Source organism: Eleutherodactylus coqui, chromosome 10, assembly GCF_035609145.1.
Source record: "Eleutherodactylus coqui strain aEleCoq1 chromosome 10, aEleCoq1.hap1, whole genome shotgun sequence".
NCBI classification, from domain to species: domain Eukaryota; kingdom Metazoa; phylum Chordata; class Amphibia; order Anura; family Eleutherodactylidae; genus Eleutherodactylus; species Eleutherodactylus coqui.
The window spans coordinates 113,706,235-113,729,331 of record NC_089846.1 but is presented as its reverse complement, the minus strand read 5'-3'; the positions used below and the strand labels follow the sequence as shown (position 1 = coordinate 113,729,331).

Here is a 23,097-nt window from a genome sequence, read left to right as displayed (position 1 = left end):
TCTGTCATTCTGTTCTGTGTATTGCAGAGCTGCAGTAAGTGATGGGTTAATGTCTGCAAAATATGAGCTGTCTGCCTGTGAATGTAACAATTCTTTTCTGTCATGTGGTGTGAGAGAAGGTATAAATGTGAGTGCTTGAGAGCGGGAAAAGGTTCCATCTTCCAGAGCTGCTAGGAGATACAGAGGCACATGGGGGCACCTTCAGCCCTCATGTGTTGAAGATGGAAGAAGAGGAGAGGTTTCACGGAATCCTTGTCTTCAGTTTCAATTGTAAGTGAGCCCCAAAGAGAGACAGAAAGTGAGCAGAGAGCAAGTCAAATCTGTCAAGGCCTAGTGCAGAGGTACGCAATCGTTTGTCTTACACACCCACGTGTTCTGAAGTCTGGGACCGCCGGTGGAGGTCCTGTCCTGTCGGAGTATCTGTGGAGTGACCCTACCCCCTTCCTTCTCTGGAGTGTTCCCCTTCCAGGAGAGGTACCTGACAGATAACTTGGCCTGCAGGACCGGTATCATCCTGAGTTTCCTCCCTGACCCCAAATCCTCCGTCTTACCTGCACTAGTGTATCTTGTGAATTTATGCCTTGTATCACTAAAGAGAAGTTTTCAGTAAAGTTATTTCCAGGCCCTGACTGTTCCCGGGGACCTGAGGTACTTAAACTGTCAGTGGCTCACTTATTTACTCCGCTGATGGTCACGCCGGGGGGTATCGGAATGGTGGCGTCACATGTGACAAATTCCTCTGCACCTGTTACCCTGTTTATTGGGCATCCCCACGCCGGGGGTGTCTAGAAGAGGCCCAGCGCTGCCTGGGCCTTGGCTACGTGCATCCCTCCTGGAGGGAGCCTGGTAAGTGCCGCTGTAACAAGCCAACTCTTTGCCCTCCCAGCTCCTCAGCATATGTGACGCTGCACATGTGGCTGTCAGCACCACCCTGCCCTGAATTTTCTTTGAGCGGGAGTGAACAGACAACCCAAGGTTGCCCTGTGGGTAATTCTCCTGCTCTTGTGTAACCAGCGCTAAATAACCTATTGCCCTATAGCATACAATAGGCAGCACCGGCCCCCATCTGTCCCCCACACTTGCCTACCTAGGAGGTCTGCCTGGACTGAAGACTATTCCACATAGGTTATTTATGAGTTTTCATAACTTTTCAGAGATAAGCTTGTCCGCCCTTCCCATAAGATTCCTCCAAGTTACTTTCTTCTTTATATTACACTAATCTAACTTCTCCATTTGAAGAGTCCTGTCCTTAAGAACCCCATCATGGGACTCTGAATTGGGACCATGAGATCAAAGTTAATGAAATTAATCTTTCCAACTTTTTTAAACCACCAAGGAAATTTTAATTAGCATGAATAATTTTGTTACTGTTTCCTGTTGTCTAATATCTGGGTGTGTCCTGTAGTCAGGTGCATCTGTATTTTCTATGAAGGAGAGGTATATTAGCTTATTTTCGTAGAATATCATAAATTGGGGAGGGTGTTAATAAAAAAGGAAAGGAAGTTTGTGGAACACATGGTAAGGATTTATTTTAGGGACCTTTCATCCCTAAACACCCAGTAGAAAATTCTGCATCAAAACCCTCATGCTAAATGTAGATTTTTATGCGAAATTGCTGTCAAAATTTTGCCATTTTCAATCGCACATCAGGCTTGCGGGTTTGGTGAGCAATTTGTGGGAATATTCTGGCCGGCGACCCCGCGTACCTGAATTATCTGTAATGCGGAAGACCGCAACAGTTTGCCGCTGGTCATGCACAGTACAGATTTGTTTTTTCAATGTCTTTTGCTAGGCGATGACGCGGGGAACCTGTGGCACATACACAATGTCAGTTGTGGATGGGCTGTGGGTCGGACGTCCTCCATTGACTTCAATGGAGGTCGTTTGAGTGGAATCCACAGCAAAATAGAGCCTACTGTTATTTTTCCCCTACTCGTGGAATATGCAATTCACATGCATAAGTGTGAAGGAAAAAGGAAAAGTACATGCCTTTCAATGTGTGCGATTTGCTATGGATCTTCTGATTGTCGATTTCACAATAGGAATCTGGTCGTGTGAAGCCACCTAGTGAATACATTGTGCGGGAAAGATAGGACAAGACTAGAGATGTGCGAGTATACTCGCTAAGGCACATTACTCGAGCGAGTAGTGCCTTAGCCGAGTATCTCCCCGCTCGTCTCTAATTATTCGGGGGCTAGGGGGGCGGGGATGATCTCCCTCTCTCCCCCCCGCTCCCCGGCGGAACTCACCTGTCCCCCGCGCCGGCCCCCGCTGCTTGTGTTATGTGGCTCGCGGCGTACCGACGCCGCTCACCACTGAAGCGATTACCAGCAGGGGCGCCGCAGCTCCCCGCTGGTAATCGCGCTGATCCCGGCGCACACTGACGTGTGCAGCCCGGAACGCTTCCTCCCCAAGTCCCCTGCTCATTAGTTCTGCAGGAGAGGACTCGGGGAGGAAGCGTTCCGGGCTGCACACTGACGTCAGGGCAGAGAGCGACGCTGACAGAAGGGAGGAGGTAAGTATATGGGTTGGGGGCTTGCTTACTACTGGGGGCGGTGCTGCATACTATGGGAGGGGGGCTGCCTATTACTGGGGGGGTGGGGGCTACTTATTATAGGGGAAGGGGCTGCCTATTACTGGGGGTGGGGGGGTGGGTGCTACTTTTTACAGGGGAAGGGGCTGCCTATTACTGGGGGGGGGGGGGCTGCCTATTACGCGGGGCTGCCTATTACTGGGGGACTGCCTATTACTAGGGGGGACCTGCTTATTACTGGGGGGACCTGCTTATTACTGGGGGGGTTGCTTACTAGGGGGGAGGGGGCTACTTATTACAGGGGAAGGGGCTGCCTATTACTGGGGGGGCTGGTTATTACTGGGGGTGGGGGGGTGGGGGCTACTTATTACAGGGGAAGGGGCCGCTTATTACTGGGGGGGGGGCTACTTATTACAGGGGAAGGGGCTGCCTATTACTGGGGGCGGGGGGCTGCCTATTACTGGGGGCGGGGGGGCTGCCTATTACTGGGGAGGGACCTGCTTATTACTGGGAGGGATGCTTACTGGGGGGGCTGCTTATTACTGGGGGGATGGGGGCTACTTATTACAGGGGAAGGGGCTGCCTATTACTGGGGGGGGGGCTGCTTATTACTGGGGGTGGTGCCTTTTACTGGGGGGGTGCCTATTACTGGGGGGAGGCTGCTTATTACTGGAGGGGACCTGCTCATTACTGGGGGGATTGCTTACTTGGGGGGGCTGCTTATTACTGGGGGGGTGGGGGCTACTTATTACAGGGGAAGGGGGTGCCTATTACTGGGGGTGGGGCGCTGTCTATTACTGGAGGGGGGGGGCTGCCTATTACTGGGGGGGGGACCTGCCTATTACTGGGGGGGGGACCTGCTTATTACGGGGGGAGGGGGGACCTGCTTATTACGGGGGGGGGACCTGCTTATTACGGGGCGGGACCTGCTTATTACTGGGGGGGACCTGCTTATTACTGGGGGTGGGGGCTACTTATTACAGGGGGAGGGGCTGCTAATTACTGAGAGGTGGGGTCTGTCTATTACTGAGGGGTGGGGGCTGTGTATTACTGGGGGGGGGGGGAGATAAATTATATGCTGCCCTATGTGTGTGCTGGGGAGGGGGGGATAGATTATATACTTCCCTATGTGTGTGCTGCCAGGCGGGGGATATATTATACTGCCCTATGTGTGTACTGCCAGGACATTCTAAATGACATAATTAAATAAGAATGCACTAAACTCCAACCCCCTTCATAGCCCCGCCCCATATAACCAAAGCCCCGCCCATGTCCCGCCCAACCCTGCCGGGCCTTGTAAAAATGGTCTTGCTTGAAGCCGGTCCCTGGTGCCAAAAAGGTTGGGGACCACTGTGGTAGAGTATCTATTGAATGTGGCATGAAATGGGTTAATTCTTGGCAGCTAGAGCAGGAGACCTGGCTATTAGTAGTCAGCCAAGCCACCGCCTTTGGCCTATTTCACAAGAGCGTTTTATCGCGACTATTTTGCGGTGGTAAAACGTTGTCCAAGAATCTTGAGCATCTAAAGCATTGGATTCCAATGCATTCATTCAGATGAGCGATTTTTAGCCACGTCACAACATTGCGGCCTCGATGTTTTGACGTGGCTAAAAAGTCGGCCAATGTTTTGACGCGGCTAGAAAAGATAGGTCTTGCTCAAGGCTTTCGGCTGTGATCAGCTGGCGGTTCCCATAGGCTTCTATGGAAGCTGCTGGCAAAGGGAGGGGGAGGGAGTTTAGCAGCAGCTAGCACTGCAAAACTATGTCAGCTGGCTCTATTGAGCCATTGGAAGTATTTAGGCTGGCCTTTGATTAAGCAAAAAAACGCAAGATTTAGCCACGACTCGGTTGGCGACTTTTACCTGTCCATGCATTTGTCGGCCACAATGAACAAAAAACACATCGCCCATAAGAAAAAGGCCTTTAAAAGATGCATGTCTAGTTTTAAAGCCTATTAGTGACTACTGTAAGACGGCATATTGGTGGACACTAAGGGGTTAAGATCATTCTATTGTATGCCAACTAAGTAGAGTCAAATCCATGTAACTTATGAATGTTCTCACCCTTGAACATTTACATATTTCTGTGGCATCAAAGGAGATAAAAAAGCTAGCTGGTGGCGTTCTACAATGATTCAGCAGTAAACATGTATATAGATCCATGGAGAATCAATCAATCAGCTGTAATTACTGATTAGTAAGATAGGAGGAGGTAATTAAGGAAGGATTCCAGTCATCTCATTATTGCCCTCCCCCATATAGGATACCAATATATAAGCATGGAAAATGTAAAGTTACGAAATGTAAAATCCTTTTGTAGTGGCCCAGTACAACGAGGCCCGTCTTTAATGGTGTGTATGCTCAGTCTTGTGTTGTCAGTCTCTTTCATGTTGCAAGAATGGCGTGCATTGCATGGTATTAGTGTATCTTGATGCCACCATCCTGAGGGGTGGAGATGAGCTGAGGAGAAGGGAACACCCAAAGATTCTCATTGGCAGATGCAGACATGCTCCCGCTGTCTACCCACCCTGCCCTGCCGCTCATCAACGCAGCCGGTCTCCAGCTGATAGCCGCATGCCAGCTCCCGGTGTCACCCCTGCTGCCGCTGTAACCCCCCACCTGGCGCTGATAGTCGCATGCCAGCGGTTCCCAATGTAACCCCCCCACATACACACACTTCCTGGCTCTGATAACCGCGGCCGCCTGCTCCCCTGCTCCAGCCACGGCCGGACCTCTGAAGCCGCCTGCTCCTGGCGCACGCTGCCAGCTCCCGATGTAATCCCCCCTTCCTGTCGCTGATAACCGCGGCCACCGGCTCCCCTACTCCTGCCGCACGGTGCCGGTTCTCGATGTAACCCCCCATTCCTGCCGCTGACTGCTGCACCGGGACCTCTGAAGTCCGAAGGTATGTGTATCTGTCTGTGAAGCCTGAAGGTGTGTCTATACAGCCAGTTAGAAGCTTCCCTCAACCTAGGGGCATATCGCTGAGGGTGTGTCTGCATCTGCCAATGAGAATCTTTGAGCGTTCCCTTCTCCTCAGCCCATGTCCGCCCCTCAGGCTGGTGGCGTCAAGATACACTAATACAACATTGCATAGCTGCAGCACTGAAAGAGTTAAGTGTCTGGTATGTGGATGACTGTCTGCTTTTGTATCTCTTTGCCTGTTACGTGATGATGCTCAATATATATGTGTTCTGGGTCTGCGCAGGAAAGAAAGTTCCGTTCTGCTCCTGTCTGAGAGAGGAGTGCAAAGCAGCTGTCTGTGGGTACCTTCAACCCACAGACACAGGAGGAGGCCGAGAGGATGGCCTAGCGAATATGGGACGAGAGAGAGAGAGGGAGAGAGAGGGAGAGAGGGAGAGAGAGAGAGGGAGAGGGAGAGAGAGAGGGAGATGAAAGATGAAAGATGAAAGCGCTGTACCGGACCAGGACCTACAGATGACTGTGGCTGTGGTTTCTCCAGATGCCCCGTGAGTCCTCCTGTGATAGACATGATGATTATTTATAAAATGTCTATCGATATTTGTATATAACCCAAATGTATTTTGCTATTGTAATGACTTCAACCTAATGTGGAACTCTGCTGCATAAGGAAAGAGTTAAATCACAGTGTCATATATATATATATATTGCTTGTGCTCATGGATGAATCTCCAGCCCTGCCCCCCACGCTGAAACTTCTACAACAAAGGAATTCATTCAGCCTGAGCACATGTTGATAAGACTTGCCACATACACAGAAACTGCTTAAGGTTGCCTGCATAGAGGGCAGAGTCCATGTTACATCCTGGCTAGTAGGAGGTGGGCAGAGAGGTGGGGGATTCTGTATGATCCGACAAATGAGAATCCTATATGTTACTGATGTAACCTGTTGCACGCCCATTAAAGGGCGGTTGTCATGTGTTATAATAAAAGGCCTGAGCCTCTACACAGGGTAGAGACTCTCCCAGTTTTTAGACCAGCATTTGTGTCTGATTCTGGTTCAATGATGTGTGCACACGATACTCAATTCGGAAAGCGACAAAATACCCCAAAGCCTGCTGGAGAAATCATATTCCAGTTCAGTGGCGTCTCCTGGGTGGACCAAGTTAAGAGATTTTGATTTCTTTCATTCTGGAAAAATACAGAGATCGGCGGATGGCACGCAGAACTCAGGGGCCCGAAAATCTACAGAACACGGTAAGATTGCTTTATGTAAATCTACCGATGTGATCTGGGTTCTGACTGCTTTTCTGCCTGTTCCTGGTCCAGAGTGATAAATCAATGAAAGGCAGGTAATATAGTTCTTTCTTACTCGGAAAAGACCACCGTTTTAACCTGCTTAAGGGGTATTTTGTACGCTGTGTATGCTGTTATGTCTGAGACGGTTAAAAATTGTGTATACAAGACCAAGAGATAAATTCTGTGAGGGTTAATGTGTCGGGAGGGCGGACTCGGCTGTTTAAGTCTGAGGGAACACGCCAGTGACACGTGCTCCTAGGTAAAACTAGTGTGAGGTTAGGAAGATTTATGATACGTATACTTACCATATGATTGAGCGTGTTATGTTCTCATATGTGGAAAGGTATTTACGGGTGAATATAGCCGTGGTGTGACGGCTGATTTCTCCAGAATATTATTGAGGTTTTGGTCATTGAAAATAATCATCAGTCTCTGTGTATAGCTAAATGTCCTGTCTAGATCGTGTACAAGGAGTGCTCTTGGGGATTACTAGTATACGGTGGGCTGTTATAAAGGTAGATGAGATATATACCTTGAGCCGTTGTGGGTATTCTCCAGTAATCCCGTCTGTCTGCTATTATAGAAACAATGTGCAGTGTTGATTATTGGGGGAGGGGTGCTGGTAAGAGAGTGAACTGAAAGCTTTTTCCAATTAACCCTTTCTGTTTACTTTGTCGTTCCCTGTGTTTTGTAGAATTAATGTGCATTATAATTCTGAGTGGGAAAGAGGTTATATGGGAAGGATTTGAAGAAAGCAGATTTTACAAGAGAAACAGTATTGTGTGCAGAAACTTTGAATAGAATAGAATAAGCAGGTAGCATAGAGTTGAGCAAAGTGAGCAAGGACAAAGGTCATAGAGCTTGTGATTTGGTTACTGAACAATGGGAAAGGATCAGGAAAAGTTGCAGAAAGAAATGCCAGGTTATAGACAGATAAGATAGGTTGTAGAAAGTTTTCAGAAGATGAGCAGGAAGCCTAGCAGAAAGAAAGGTGTTTTTAGATTGCTAGAAGGAGGTATAACGAAGTTAAGAGATTGAAGAGGGGAAAGCATGTAGGGGGGTATGTGTATTGCTAATGAACAATGTAATGTCTTTGTGTTGACTGCAGCCCCTCCCGGTAATGGTGGCTGGCTTGCAATGTTTACAATCCAACATAGTGTGACTCTGCAGAAAATGTAGTGAGGCCTGCCCCCACCCTGAAGTTACTTCCCCCCATGTGCTCACTTTCAGGGTGTGTGATGTTACTTCCGGTCCCTCCCCATCCGGGACAGGACCTGGCCCCGCCCCTTCCTCCTCCAGCAGCCATTTTGCCTCACTTGGGAGATTTGTAGCCCCGCCCCTTTCTGCCTCTGGCGGCCATTTTGCTGCATTTGGGAGGCCTATATTCCCCAATGCCACTGTATCCAGTGCTAACATCATGATTGTCTGAAGTAAGGTTTTGTTTGACCAGACTTTGTTACACTCCAAGATGTGGCCACTTTGGATGTGTGATAAGTTCAGGGAAACAAACCTTTGTGGAGATGCAGCTTGGGACATAGTAGATGACTAAGCTGGTTTATAGTGTATGGAAGATTGGAGTTGATGCATGGGGGGCAGAGGCCGGGAATACATGACAGGGGACGCTCTCTCATGTTCCCAGGGGCTCTGTTTTCCACTGCCCGCTTCTCCAATGGATACTCAGACAGATGATGTTATGGAAGGCTCCTACAGATGGAATAATTTCCCTATAGTCACCCAGCAAACTTTTTCATGCAATTTGGTGAATTAATTTTACTTTTTATGTGAAGAAAGAGGGACTGAATTGCCCAGAGTAGGATGTTAATTCATCCGTATTCTTTAGTTTTTTTTAAGTCTTTTGTATATTCTAGTGTCAGTCTACACTGAAGCTATAATTATATTCTGACAGGAGAGTAAAAGCTAAACGCTGGCCATACCCTGAAATACTATTACACTGGGTGACGTAAAATTTGAATTGTGTGGCGCCCCCTTGTGTTAAAAAATGCTAACTGCAACCTGAAAGGAAAAAAAAAAATTTTTTTGTAAGGAGATTTTTGCTCAGACTTCGCTGCATACAATGTCACCTTGACCTACAAAGTGCTTGTTTTTGTGCCTCTTGGTTTACTAGTTTGAACGCAATGACTCTTTTTCCATTGAGTATTGCGGTTCAAAAGGGGGGAGGCATAGGTGATCTGGGTCATAGATGATCTAGGTGTTGTAGATCAGCTATTGGGTTTGGAAAAAAAATAAATAAATGATTTTGTGCTACAAGATTCCGAGCCATGTGAAATAGAACATCAGAACGATTATTTAGTACTAATTCAGTAAGAAACTGCAGGTATGCAAACAGTTATCAGAACCTCTGTTGATAATGCATATGTTGAGCTTTTTGCAGATGGTATCAGGGTGAGGATTGATGACTCCACATCGGATATGCAGTGGTCACACAACAAGATGTCCTAGAAGCAGAAGCTCTGCCTCCGCATGTCACAGTACAAGAAGCGGAATTGGAGGCCCTCACTGAGGCGTGTAGAGTGGCGAGAGGTAAGATGGCAACCCTTTACACTGACTCCTGGTATGCATTTGGCATAGCTCATGATTACGGCCCAATATGGAAGGCCAGACAGTTTTTTTACCTTAGCAGGACAACCAATTGAGAATGGTGCAGCGGTGCAGAGTCGCATGGAGGCCCTGCTTCTACCTGACAAAGTTGAGAGTTCGCACCGATTCCTACACTGGAGAGGCGAGAGACGACACCCTCGCTGACAGCATAGCAAAGGCAGCGGTCCTCAAGCCGTGGAAGAAAGAAGAAAGATACTGACAGCATGAGTCAGTGGCAAAAAACTTTGGACATTGACAAAAAATTTGGACTTTGATATGCTAAAGACTTTTACAGTTACCAGCCAGCAAGGAAGGAAAGAATAAATGGACTAATATGGGAGCAGCAGAAACAGGACAGCGTGTGGTGAACAGTCAACAGCACTTGCCCACCACAGTTCCTGTATCCCATGATGGCCCAGCTGATGGACGGAAAGACCCACCTAGTAAAGCAGCACTGACGACGACGCTTGAAAGAGGTTGGGCGACTTCTAGATTCTCTGTAGCTGCTGCATCATTTGTCCGGTTTAGCATGATCTATGCCATGGGTGAGACAGGGCAGAAGTAAATTTGCCACATCACACTTGCCGGGACCACTCTACCCATTTCAGGGATTGCAAATTGACTACGTTCAGCTCCCACTTGTTGGGAAGTATGACTACATGCTTGTTGTTGTTGATGTCTTTGCAGGTTGGAGGCCGACCCTGTTACCAAGGTAAACAAGTAGGTAACCGCAAAGAAGCTCATGAACGAGGTAAACTGTGAATATGGGGTACCAGAGGTGATTCAGAGTCAGACAGAGGTATAAACTTCGCAGGTGAATGTAACATGTCATGTCTGCTCTGGGTGTATCCCAGGCCTTTCACACACTCTACCATCTTTAGTGTAGTGGAAAGGTGGAGAGACGTAGTGGCACGCTAAAAGTAAGATACTTAAAAATGACGCCACTTTGGAAAGACTGTCATCCAATAGCCTTATACAGTGTTAGATATGAACCCAGGGGGGATTATACATTATCTCCCTATGAGATTGTTTGGGCTAGCCCCAAGGCTAGGTCGTTACTATCCTCAGTGGTTACAATTACAATCTGATGTGTTGACTGAGTATGTGATTTCCGTTGTTAAAGAACTAACCAAAGCCTATGCACAGGTGTTCTCTTCCAGACTCAGAGGCAGACACTGGGACACATATCTTGCAGCCTGGGGATTGGGTGTGCGTCAAGAAGTTCCTCAGGAAGCACCCTCCTGAGCCCAGATTTGATGGCCCCTACCAGGTGCTTCTGACTACTGCCACAGCTGTGAAACTAGCCGAAAGACTTACATGGATCCATGCTTCATACTGTAAGAAAGCTTCAGATCCGGGAGACCAGTCTTAAGTTGTGCCAAAGATATTACTCTGGTTAGGGCTAGTGAGAGAGGAGGGTGGCAACCGGAATCCCTAGTCGGAAGAATATGAGGGTATGGTTACCTTCTAGTATAACTCGTCCAATGCTCAAGTAGCCGCATATTCCTTCGACTATTGTACTGTGGTCCCGTGTCTAGGCGCAAGATCCCACCGCAGGCCAGATTTAGCCCAGTCCAGCTGGTTATATGACTTATATACCCGGGGAATACAATATGTTTGCGCCACTGATAACGTCTGGGGAGAAGACTGCCGTTATTGGGGATTAGTGGGATGGAACACAGAAATAGACTAGTCCTATAAACCGCGAAGTGCCTTAAATAAGAAAGGGAGGAGCGGGAAATCCCTAATTAGTCGTATAACCCTCCTTGAGAATAATAAGGACAGCAGGTATTGGAAGGCTGAACTTAGTATGTTGCTTGGTTTTAATGCGGTTTTACATTAACCATGGGAGATCCAAGCCCGGGGGACGGGGAGACTTATAGTCTGGGGACATACCGGTACGGGAGGACAGATCCCTTAGGGAAGTTTAAAATAAGGGATATGGTAGATGCAGCCGAATGGAAGCCTTCACTTAGTCCCGTGCCCATAATTAACCCCCTCCGCCGTAAGATAAAGACCTTGACGAACATGATGATCATAGCCGACCCTACCTTTTGAGGACACCTTGACAGTAGCGACTGGCTACTCTGACCAGAATCTCTGGTTGGAGTTGATGAGGTACAATGCTAACAGGAGCAACAAGTCTAACTGTTGCGTGTGCGGTAGTGCCCGACCACACTTGGGGATGGTCCCCCTAAATCTCCCTGTAGATGCTGAAGAGTGGTTTATTAGTCTCTTCACGAACATTTCCGCTAATTACACTGTCCGTGAGAAATGGAAGAAGGAATACTCTATAACTACTTAAGTGTTTTGCACCGGAGAGAGTGTTACTGACTACCCTGGAAACTACACCTGCCAGGCAAATAGGCAGGGTGGAGGGAGATTTTTGGGGAACTCACCAACGGGTATTGCTCCTCCTACAGTATGATAGGAGGGGAATAGATGCAGAATCAGGTCCAGTCCTTAGGAGACGTTTACTGGCTTTGTGGAGACATGAGGTAGAGGACCCGCCTGGAGGGTAATTGGACAGGGGAGTGTGCCTTAGTAAAGCCCTTATGCTCCTCCACATCCTGTCAGACACCAATGTTTTCCTTGTTTGAAAAAGATGAAGAGCCAGTTCCGATAATGCCAAACACATACGCTATCAAAGAAAAAGGAGAAATGTACTAGTACTGCGCCTGCCCCGATCTCCTAAGATGGACTGTCAGTGGAATTCCCATTTGCCTAGGGATAGTGCAGAAGACCTTAGGTTCCGGCGAGGGCACACCCTGTGGGGTGTTAACTTGTACAGATAGAGGGTATGGATGCCTGGAAATGAGCCCAGGGAATCCATGGCCTCCCTCTGAGGTGAGGTAGGGATCCCCCCCTCTTAGGAGTAGGGACTTACGGGCAGTGGGAAAACCCTGACGCAAGGGTGAGGCGACTTGGACGTGTTCACCATTAGGACTATCTCCAGGAGGGACTTTGGTGTGGGTGAAGATTAGGGAGTCCCACGCCGTGCGTACCTGTGCACGCTACTAGTATTGTAACATTATGCTAGAGCGAGAAGAGAGACCCCTGGTGGTAGCTTTGATCTACACGTGTACATTGACGTCATAGGATAGCCAAGGGGGGTACCTGACGAGTTTTAAAAATTAGAGACCAAGTTAAAACTAGATTCGAGTCCATTTTCCTGATCATTAGGGTAAATAAATGTTGACTGGATTAATTATGTTTATTATAATTAGCAGTGGTTTATAAATTATACTAGAGACGCCTTATAGGGACTAGTCGACCAATAGGACCTACCTCGACTATGACTTTTCAGAATAGAATGGCCTTAGAGACGACTTTAGCTAAAAAGGGGAGTGTCTGAAAGATGATAGGGGAGACTTGTTGTACCTACATCCCAGACGACACGTGACCCGCGGGTAAAGACGCAGTTGCCATTAAGAAGCTGACCGCACTAACTAAAAAGAGCTAACTTTTGGGACCAGCACTCGCCATGGATGAGCGGGTGGTAAAGGATCCTGGCACAGACGGGCGTCGCTGTTGTATGTGAACTGATGGTTACCTTTTCTGTTCTAGTCTGCTGTGTTATCCCCTGTGTCAGAGAGACCTGTGAAACTGATGCTGGAAAAGCCGCTCCCACCATGAGTTTGCTGGATGCATCCCCAGAAGGAGTGGACGAGTCCTACACCCCCTTGAAGACCCTAAAACGAACCTTCAACGCGCTCCAGTTATAGGCTCACGCGCAGAGAACTGTGAAAATTAGAGGATAGACATTTTAAGGGGGGATTGTGATAGACATGATGATTATTTATAAAATGTCTATCGATATTTGTATATAACCCAAATGTATTTTGCTATTGTAATGACTTCAACCTAATGTGGAACTCTGCTGCATAAGGAAAGAGTTAAATCACAGTGTCATATATATATATATATTGCTTGTGCTCATGGATGAATCTCCAGCCCTGCCCCCCACGCTGAAACTTCTACAACAAAGGAATTCATTCAGCCTGAGCACATGTTGATAAGACTTGCCACATACACAGAAACTGCTTAAGGTTGCCTGCATAGAGGGCAGAGTCCATGTTACATCCTGGCTAGTAGGAGGTGGGCAGAGAGGTGGGGGATTCTGTATGATCCGACAAATGAGAATCCTATATGTTACTGATGTAACCTGTTGCACGCCCATTAAAGGGCGGTTGTCATGTGTTATAATAAAAGGCCTGAGCCTCTACACAGGGTAGAGACTCTCCCAGTTTTTAGACCAGCATTTGTGTCTGATTCTGGTTCAATGATGTGTGCACACGATACTCAATTCGGAAAGCGACAAAATACCCCAAAGCCTGCTGGAGAAATCATATTCCAGTTCACTCCCTGTCACATCACTTGTTAAGAAGCTGCTGAACTGTTCTGTTCTTGAAATTAAGTAAAACGGCCAGTCAGCTGTCCGTTTCTGGAAGCTGTGTCTTAAACTCTACCCATGTGTGTGTGGATTTACTCCGTAACCCAGGAATCCCCCCCCCCCCCCCCCCACAAAAGCTACACGGGAGAGGATTTATTCCATCATCCAGGAATCCCCCGCCGTGGAAGAAATGGTGGCGTCACGAAACAAAACAGGACTCAAGGTAATCCATTACTTGGGTTCTAGAGATGAGCGAACCTACTCGGTTTGGGTGTTTTTGAACTCAAGCACCGCTTTTTCTGAGTAACTCACTACTCGGACGAAAAGATTCGGGGGGGCGTCGGGAGTGAGTGGGGGGTTGCAGAGGGGAGTGAGGGGGGGGGGGAGAGAGATCCCCCTGTTCTCTCACTGCTACTCCCCCTCTCCACCACGTCGCCCCCGGAATCTTTTCGCCCGAGTAGTGAGTTACTCGGAAAAAGCGGTGCTCGAGTTCAAAAACACCCGAACCGAGTAGGTCCGCTCATCTCTATTGGGTTCCCCTTTATTAACCTGCCCTCTGCCTTGGACGTGTCACCAGTTACCCTCCGGGTGGGAGACTGTAGCGCCACCGTGACAGGGCCAAACTCTACCCCGCTGTCTTCTAGGCCGTGGCCCGCTCCTCGGTCACTGCACTTGTATTCTATTTAAGTTGTGCTTATGGAACAACTGCAGATATTCATCAATACCGTAATAATACAAGTCAATTTACCAGATGGAAAGTTACATAACCCTGTTTTCGCGTAGTATAGGCGCATGAAAAGATTGCAGCTATACAGTACTAAAGATCGTGTGAATGGGTGAATTCCAGCTATTTTAATTAGCCTGTTCACACGATCGGAGTTGCGTGTTTTCCAGCTCCCATAGAAGTCTATAGAAAGCACGCACCACAGATAGGTCAGGTCCTATCTTTTCACGCACCATAGACCTTAGATACGAGTTTGCAGTCACATGTCCTATCTTTGGCAGCTGCAAGCTTTTTGCAAGACTTTAATTCCTTCATGTGAACGCTTCTATAGGAAACCATTGGTTCCATTAGAAGAGCTCTTTTCATGCACCTATACTGCGCGAAAACAGCGCTTGTGTGAACGAGGCCTAATATGCATATACAGTCAGCCTATCAGGCTCTGAAGGTGACAGGATCTGAGGCTGAGCTAAATAGCAGACATGGAGGCCTTTATTAGGCCTCCTGCTGCCGTGGAAACCCATCGGCATTTCTTGATTGCATCACGGGGTGCTCATGTAGTGGCCCGGAATTAACGGGGTCCCTCCATGATGTATGGGTGCATTTGTCTCGTGCCTATGTATTGTCAGTTTTTTCATGTTGCATGAATATGATGTGTATTGCATAGCTGCAGCACTGAATGGGTTAACTGTCTGGTATGTGAGATGTCTAAAAAATGTATCTTGTTGTTTGTCACGTGATGGTGCTTGATATATGTGATTGCAAGGTGTTGTGCCAGGAGTTCTGTTCTGGCATTGCAAGAGAGAGGAGAGTTTGGGGATCCGCAAGTGAGCCACACAGACACCATCAGTTCTGTGTGGTTCGGAATAGAAGAGTCTGAAAGGTATCCACCAGCCTGCCCTGGGCCTGTTTTACCGAGGAGATACCAGTGTTCCCCCTAAACACTGTAGAGGGAGAGAGGAGCCACGATGCAGCATGGAGTGCATTTCCCCCAAATGTAAGTGCTGACCGGCAGAGAGCTGGAAAGAGAGAAGGAGTTTGTACTGGAAACAGAACCCCGCAGATAACTTGGACTGTAGATTCTTCTGATATTCTGTGATTTACTCCCTGTCGCACCACTTTCACCACTTTAACATAAACTGCCACTAAAGGTTTTTCCCATGTGAAGGTTCCCCCAATGGTAACTTGGACGGGTCCCATACTACCCTCAGGGGAGAAGTTGGTAGAGCCCCGTGACAAGGCCCAACTCTACCCCGCTATCTCCTTGGCTGTGGGCCCGCTCTTCGGATGCTGCACTCATGGGTGACGGGGAGCTTCCTTCCCCTGTCACCCTCTTACATGCTGCAATCGCTAATGATCACGACATGGAAGGCGTTAAACAATCAAGAACAGAGGTATCTCTGCTCAGCTGTTACAGCAGGATCCTGGCTGTCATCAGACATCTAGGACCCGGCTCTTCTCGGAACATGAGACCTGTGTGAAATTAAACCTCACCCTTATAAAAAAGGCAATTGTGCAGGTTTAGGACCCCTTAGTGACTGCCGTAAAAAGGTAGATGGGTGGTCACTAAGGAGTTAAATGGTCATAAATTAATCAAACTCGTATAATAATTTGGCACAACTCACTAGGCATGTAAGACAGACCTCCCTATCTTTAATAAATGGCTTATGTTACATCTTTTAGCCACTCTCCTTTTTCTGACGGTTTCCATACTATTGAGGTAGACAGAAAAGAAATGTCTAACATACATAATAAATTGTGCGGGTTTTTTTGTACCAATTGTGATCTGAATTTTGACATATTTTGCTTTCTATACTCCCCGTATTTAATTTTCTTCTTACTCTGGAAGGAGCTTCATTATGTTCACCTGACTATGGACACATCCAGAGGGGTAACTTGAAGCTTCTGGGCCCCAATGCAAAATCTGTAAGAGGGCCCCTAAAATAAGACATTGTCTTATATGAATTTTTGCCTCAAAAGAGGCACAGTGTCTTATTTTCAGGGGATGTGGTGGGGGGGGGGGCTATAATACTCACCTACCGCCTGCGTTCTGGTCCTCATGCTGGCCTTCATTGCTGCTGCAGGCTGCCGCGTCCTCCCTGAAGTCGACAGAGCAGTTCTTCCTGGAAGCGGGGCTTAAATACCCCGCCTCAAGCAAACTAATGCTCTGATTGGCTAATCCAGCATCATATCAGCCAATTAAAGCCGGCACTGGATTAACCAATCACACCTATTCAGTGATGTCATTGAATTAGATTAAGATTCTGAGACATCTCCCCAACTACCACCTGCAATCAATCATACAGCATACCATTTGTCCCTCCTGGCTTCCTCATGCCTTCATACTTGTATGCATTCATCTATGGTCACATATTTGGCCAGTAGATATTTTAGTAAAGTGTCCATGGGGAGTACATATGGCACATAATCAGGCTAGGCTTACACATAATTGGTGGATTCCAATGCAGTAAGTTAGGCGAGGGCATTCTACTACCCTAAGGGCTAATGCCCACGGACGGATTTATGCCGCGTTCCTCGCGGTGTAAATCTGCAACGGAATAACGCAGCTATTAGGTTCTATTGCTTGCCTGCACAGAGCATAGTTGCACTTGAATGAGGGGAATCCCTTTCCCTTCGCCGGCTTTCAAAAACACAGCAGATCCTACTTTTTTTCCACGCAAGCAAAAAGTTTGAAACAAAAATCCATTTCAAGTAATACTTTCTATTGTCTGTATGCACAGATACAGCGAAGAAGCCTTCCTCTGTGTTCTAGACCAGTAATTCTCAATGCTCAAGGCCTCATTCACACAAGCGTATTCAGACTCCATATTACATGTGTAAGGGCGATTCAGACAAGCATGTTTGTGTGTGGGGACACCTAGAAGGTGAGTTAGGAGACTTATAAGGCCATGCAAGCTCCTCTGGGTAACATAGTATGTTAGGCTGAATGAAGACGATGTCCATCTAGTTCAGCCTGTTTCAACCCCCAGGCTGAACTAGATGGATCATTTATGCAAATAAGGAAGATGGAAAAATACCTCTGCAGCGCCACCTATTGGATGGCAGCATTCCTGCAAATCAATGTGACTTTCTAACAAGTCTTAACAATGATTGGGAATGGCTTGGTTTCCTATTCCCAATCATTGTTAAGACTTGTTAGAAAGTCACATTGATTTGCAGGAATACTGCCATCCAATAGGTGGCGCTGCAGAGGTATTTTTCCATCTTCCTTATTTTCTCCCCTGATAATCATGGCCATATAACGGGACAAAACAAAAACATTCTTCTCTATGGGATTTCAGTGCTTTTATTTTAACCACCTCTTTTCCAGTCCGTGATTTGTACAGCCAGGAAAAGATGGGATCTGCCCTATGTTTCCTGCATGTAGTGAATATCACGTGCGGGGAAGATCGGGCGGCATCTGTCTTCCCATGGTAATTTTCACACTCCTGCGCTCTGGCACGGAGTTTGAACTGCCTTCGAAGGAGAAGGGATTCCCATTGTTCAGGCACAACTACTATCCGTGCCGCTGAGCGTAGTTGTACCTGCGCCAATCTGAATAAGCCCTCAAACAGAGAGCAGAAACCTCATTGATTTGCATTTGGGTATTCGGATATGCATTTTTCACATGTGTATTTACATGCATGAAAAAAATGCAGCATGTCCTATTTTGGTCCGTATTATTGACCAAAATAGCCCATTAACGTCAATGGTATTGCATACAGTATGCAGTGAATACGCATGAAGTCAATGGGGCCTTCTTGCATTTTTTTGCATGTGTGATAAACGTAATGAATATGTATGCAAAAAAAAGCAATAAGCAGGGAGTAAAGACTATTGCTTATTTCATGGACCAAAACTGAATACCCATGTGAATGAGCCCTTAGCCAAGTGCCTCCAAATTACATAAAAAAAACCCTCAATGCTGTGATGATACATTGTGCTGCTTATTAAAAGCACAGCATGAGCTCAGTGGGGAGACGGCAAGCATCCCCTGGGCCATGTGCACCACAGGTTGTTGGCTTAGGCTGTAGAAATAGAGTTCCAACTAGAAGGCAATTTCTACCTGCTAAGATCGGCTGTTTGTGAGCGTCCTCTGTGATATTATTGTTGTATCCATAGACGTCATACAAGTCATCCAGCTCTTGGCCACCAAGTTTGAGGACTGTGCCCATTGCTTTGGTCCTGTAGATGCCATCCTCAGCCCATCGTAGAGCAAAAATTGCTGTATAGCCCTATTAGAGAACTGCATCATTTCCCGTAACTGTCTAACACCTTCATGCTTTCTTATGTTGCCATCAAAATGTTCCTGGAACTAGTAAGGCTGCATCTAAAGCTCCCAATGGCTTCTTGTTGGCTCACGAGAAGCACCAAGCTATGTAACATCAGCCTCGATGGTAGCCTGCTGTCTGCTTCTATAGACATTTTTCCTGAAGCTTCAGTTTTTGGGTGGTTGCAGAAAATGTTTTATTAGAGCTATTTACAATGTAATTGTTTTATCTCCTGCTTTGGTTAATCTGTCACAATGGCTCTTGAACTCCATCTGCAACCTCCACAGGGGAAGGAAAATATTAATTCTGTATCACAGGAATGTTACCAACGTACGCAATTGACTATTATATAAAAATCTGATACAATTTCTTGTTGCACAGCTCTTCCAAAATCTTCCCTAAAAAAGTTAATAAAATGCTGACAACTAATAAAGCATCTGACAGGCTGACATAGTCAGAGGCAGCATTTGTATGTCTTAATATGCCATCACCCGTAAATCAGGTTAACTTGTTCAGACTTCCTTTGAGTTATGAGAGTCTCTGTTCTTCATGCCCTCTAGAATTCTGCGCTGTCAGATTTAGGTGATGATTGAACATCCAAGATCTCTCCAGTGCATCACACAATAGCATTAAATAGGACTCCGTTATCAAGCAGCTGCCATAATAGTAAGCCGGCGTATACACCGTTACCTATAGACGCCGAGATAGTAAAATAATGCCACCTATACGGAATTCTGCACTCCTACATCTCCCACCCTGGTCAGTGCATTACAATATATTCCTTACTGTGTATTATCAGCGCTTTTAGGTTCTATTAACATTTGCGTTCTGTCTGATTGCAAGATGGACAGAACTCGTACAAGCAAATAACCAATTGATTTCAGTGGGTTAATACACATGGGCATTTTTTCTCTCGAAACAATAGGCTGAGATCGCAAAATCGACCATTATTTTCTATGGGAGCCTGGGAAAAAAAGCCTCGCAGTTGCACAGCGTGCGATTTGCATGCGAGTGTGATGCGTTTTGCAACATTTTACGAATGGAATTGCATGCAATTTTTTTCATGCATGTGAAAAACAGATGTAAATCCGATGCAAATTACGCATTTTTATCTAAAATATGTATTGCGCACCGAATCACAGTGAAAATGCAGGTGAAGCGGTCAGTTTTTCACTATCCTACATCACGCTTGCCTGTGATAGGGTGGTTTCACATATGCGGCACGGTTTAAGCCTTCCTGTTCCGTTCGGGGGGATCAGGAAAGGGAAATCCCCTCTGCTGAACGGTTCCGTCTCTAGATAGGATCGAACAGAGCTGATCGGACCCCATTGACTATAATAAGGGCCACCCGCTTTCCGCCCAGGTTTGGACGGTAGAAAAACTCCTTTTCTTCCTGTATTTTCGGCCGGATCTGCGATGGATCCTGCAGCTGGAGGTTCCAAAGCAGATGTGAAATCACCCTAAATGCATCCTTATGTATACAATAGGTGCAACAGTGTATCAATTTGTTTGTAAACATTTGTATCTAGTGTGTTGCCACTGCAGAGTCCTATGTTATAGGGAGGAAAGAAGGACGATTCAGCCCAAAACATTCCTCTCTACCAGGTCACTGACCGCTACCCGATGCAGCTTCCAACTCAATATTACATATATACCCACTGCTGATTGTGATATGTTATTTAGTGGCAGAAATATAGTGCAGCTCCATTGATATCCAGTGCAAAGACATCTCATAGGGGTCAATGACCCTCTCAACAGAAGTGTTCCTGGCCTGATGGTTATGGTTCTGATGCCACAACATAGGATGGCACAGGGAGGACAACCTGTCCCTTACCACACATACCCAAATGTATATATGTAGTCCAAGGCTGGTATATAGCATCTGCCAGGAGGGGAGCATAAGGAAGCACCTGATATTACCGATGACAGGTAATCGACCAATCATCATACAGAATAGAACAGCTAATATTACAGACTGCAGGTAGCTCATCACACAGGATACAAAGTTTATGACTATACTCTTTGGGTGCCATCCCTCCTTCACATATGCAGGTTAACCCAATATTGACCGATGTGTGATATTTATTACAGCAAATACATTATATGTAGATCTATATATTAAATGTGAATTTCCTTAGTTTGCAGTAGAATAATTCGTCATTTTCTCAAATGCATTTATATTGCAATCCTATTATTTTATGAGCAGGCACTGAGATTCTACTGGATGCTACAGAGTACCGAGACCTGTGCTCAGCATGATCAGCCCTGATACACAATACTGGTCTTTTGTACAATTGCGCTGGCTACTTTTAAATACACCATGGCAACAACCTATTCTGCGGCGCAGTACATGCATACAGTCAATGATCCAACTTCTATATTTACCTGTTCAAATAAGAAGCGTTCACCTGCAGCCCCTTCTCTACATTGTTGTAGGTTCCCAGTATATAAGTATCTCCAATGTCATAATGGAAAAGAAGTTTTGCTCCCAAATACCCGGACATGAATCCTTCCTATAGAAAATAATGCCAGCAGTGTCTCTTCTTGTATGAGCCGCCTCCCGACCCTTGCAGGTCTCTTCTTGGTGTATGGTGGCTTGTGGTCCAGGTATTTCCTTCCAATGGACTGGAGATGTGTATAGCCCAGACTCCTGGCTGCTAGAGTAGAGATTGCTTTGAATAAGTTCACTTTTCTATGGTCTTAGGAGAGAAATCTGCCAGCATTAGCTCCACCTCATTAGGAGACAGGGATGCTCAGGAGCATTGAGGGAACAGAGAGGAGGAGGAGGAGGCAGCGCCGATGGAGGAGGAGAAGGGAGAGAAAAAAGAAGAAATGCTTTTGCAAATAACAAGCACAAATAGTCGCATTTTCCTGCCTAAATGCTTGCAAAATTAACCTTTCGTTGGGTTTGCAGCAGGTACCTGCAGGCACGTCTCCATCAGTGCCGGTATATGAGGCGGCTTGTAGATAGGCAGCATTAATAATCTGCCAGTAAAGGTCTATAGACACTGAAGGTCACAGCAATTCTTTAGGTTAGTGACTGGCAGCTATTGTTCTTCACTCCGCAAACTACTGCAGTTGTGGATTTGGAGTAACATCGTAGAATGGGGATCAATTGGGGATAGGGTACAGAGATAGGTAACTGCTAATACTACTACTAATCAGAATTGTAGCAAGAACTAGGAAAACTATCTGCTGCTGCTAGCCCCAACCCTGCGAACCTTCATTTCGGACAGCTGGTTCTGCATCGTTACCTATCGTTGACTGTAGAGAACATTTCTGATCCATCTGTCTTGTCTTTCTAATCTCATCTCATAATAAAGTGAGATATGAGAATCTTTGCATACACTGTAGAATATATTAATGCTGTACAGAGTAGAGTCAAAAAGACGGATCCAGCGCTATATCTCAGCACTGGGGCCCCCATAATGAAATAACATTAGTGCACATAAATAGGAAGGCATGTATGCGCTACATGATGGTACGGGGCATGACGTCCTGGGGGCCCTGAAACATGGATTTCAATTTTTGGGGTATGGAGCATGAGGTCCTGTGGGCCCTGGAACATAGATTTCAATTTTTTGTTGTGGCCCGTGTAAGAGAGAGAGAGAGAGTAAAACTCGAATCCACTTTCAATGTCTCTACAGCCTTATGCACACTCGTCCGAAAATCGTGGCCATGTGAAGCATTGGATTCCAAGGCATTCATTCACATGAGTGATTTTCGGTCACATGAAAAAAATCACACCGTCATAACGAGAACATCAGAGACCGTTTTTGGTCGCTGATTTTTCACACTGTGTCAAAAGATAGGTCTTGACCTAACCTTTGACGAAAAACGCTGGAAGCTCCCATAGACTCCTATGGGAGCTGAAAAAAGGGAAGGGGGAGTGAGTTTACCTGCGTCCGACGCTCAGAAAGGAAGACAGCTGCCGCTATTTAAGCTATTAGAAGTCATTCTGAGGATTTCTGCTGACCAACGGAATTCTGCACTGCGGTGTATTTTTCATACAATACGCCCGTGTGAATGGATGAATATTAAGCTTGGGACTCAATTGCGGCGATTCTTTTGCAGTGAGTGCAGCAGCCGTAAAAACGCATACACTCATGGGAATGAGTCTGGTGGGACCGCTGCTATGCCTGAAGTAAGGAAAGTGTACAGGATAGCCTTGAATTAACAATCAGGACTCCCTGAAGACCCTAAATGACCTCAGTCATATTGGTGGCGCAGAAAAAAGAAAACACGTATATATCGGAGCGCTCAAAGGGGCAGGAGGAATAAACATGAAACTGTAGTGAATGAGATGATTAAAGTACAAACCTGCCCCACAGGGGTGAAACTCACTCAACCCCCTCCATCCTG

At 46.5% G+C, this 23,097-nt stretch overlaps 1 protein-coding gene across 1 annotated transcript in view; it reads right to left on the bottom strand.

Moving 5' to 3' along the window:
• The window catches only part of SERTM2 (serine rich and transmembrane domain containing 2), a 43,435-nt gene extending 22,013 nt beyond the window's left edge, over window positions 1-21,422 (bottom strand). Inside the window, exon 1 of the mRNA XM_066581733.1 lies at window positions 21,121-21,422. The gene's annotated coding sequence lies outside the window, so the exon portion shown is untranslated. The remainder of the gene's footprint in view (window positions 1-21,120) is intronic.
• Window positions 21,423-23,097: the final 1,675 nt, after the last annotated feature.